Raw genomic sequence first — 1,809 nt, forward strand, 5'->3', positions numbered from 1 at the left:
TAAAAGAAAGATTAGGTACTATCTGGTGTGCACTGGCTCATCCCTCTATGCCCCTCCTCCAGACCTCAGTTAGATTTCTGTGCCCGGCCGAGCTGGATGCACACTAGGGGCTCTCCTGAGCTCCTAGAAAGAAAGTATATTTTAGGTTTTTTATTTTACAGTGAGACCTGCTGGCAACAGGCTCACTGCAACGAGGGACTAAGGGGAGAAGAAGCGAACCTACCTGCTTGCAGCTAGCTTGGGCTTCTTAGGCTACTGGACACCATTAGCTCCAGAGGGATCGACCGTAGGACCCGTCCTTGGTGTTTGTTCCCGGAGCCGCGCCGCCGTCCCCCTTACAGAGCCAGAAGCATGAAGATGGTCCGGAAAATCGGCGGCAGAAGACTTCAGTCTTCACCAAGGTAGCGCACAGCACTGCAGCTGTGCGCCATTGCTCCTCTGTACACCTCACACTCCGGTCACTGATGGGTGCAGGGCGCTGGGGGGGGGGCGCCCTGAGCAGCAATATAAACACCTTGGCTGGCAAAATTATCACAATATATAGCCCCAGAGGCTATATATGTGATAATTACCCCTGCCGGAATCCATAAAAAAGCGGGAGAAAAGTCAGCCGAAAAAGGGGCGGAGCTATCTCCCTCAGCACATTGGCACCATTTCTCCCTCACAGCTCCGCTGGAAGGAAGCTCCCTGGCTCTCCCCTGCAGTCTGCACTACAGAAAGGGTAAAAAAGAGAGGGGGGGGGGGGGCACTAAATTTAGGCGCAGTATAACTTATAGCAGCTATAGGGGACATAATTCAGTTAGTCCCTGCATTATATAGCGCTCTGGTGTGTGCTGGCATACTCTCTCTCTGTCTCCCCAAAGGGCTTTTGTGGGGTCCTGTCTCCTGTTAAGAGCATTCCCTGTGTGTGTGCGGTGTGTCGGTACGACTGTGTCAACATGTTTGATGAGGAGGCTTATGTGGAGGCAGAGCAGATGCCTATAAATGTGATGTCTCCCCCTGCGGGGCAGACACCTGAGTGGATGGACTTATGGAAGGAATTACGTGCAAGTGTCGACTCCTTACATAAAAAATTTGACGACATGCCAAATGCGGGACAGCCGGCTTCTCAGCTCGTGCCTGCCCAGACGACTCAAAGGCCATCAGGGGCTCTAAAGCGCCCACTACCTCAGATGGCAGACACAGATGTCGACACGGATACTGATACCAGTGTCGACGACGAAGAGTCTAATTTAATGTCCACTAGGGCCATTCGTTGCATGATTGAGGCAATGAAAGAGGTATTACACATTTCTGATATAAACCCAGGTACCTCAAAAAAGGGTATTATGTTTGGGGAGAAAAAACTACCAATAGTTTTTCCCCCATCTGAAGAATTAAATGAAGTGTGTGAAGAAGCGTGGGCTTTCCCCGATAAAAAATTGGTAATTTCTAAAAAGTTATTAATGGCGTTCCCTTTCTCGCCAGAGGATAGGTCACGTTGGGAAACACCCCCTAGGGTGGATAAAGCGCTCACACGTTTGTCAAAAAAGGTGGCACTACCGTCTCCGGATACGGCCGCCCTAAAGGAGCCTGCTGATAGAAAGCAGGAGGCGATCCTGAAGTCTGTTTATACACACTCAGGCATTATACTGAGACCAGCTATTGCTTCAGCATGGATGTGCAGTGCTGCTGCTGCATGGTCAGATTCCCTGTCGGAAAATATTGACACCCTAGACAGGGACACTATATTGCTAACCGTAGAGCATATAAAAGACTCAGTCTTATACATGAGAGATGCACAGAGGGAGATCTGCCGGCTGGCATCTA

Source organism: Pseudophryne corroboree, chromosome 2 (assembly GCF_028390025.1).
Source record: "Pseudophryne corroboree isolate aPseCor3 chromosome 2, aPseCor3.hap2, whole genome shotgun sequence".
NCBI lineage: Eukaryota > Metazoa > Chordata > Amphibia > Anura > Myobatrachidae > Pseudophryne > Pseudophryne corroboree.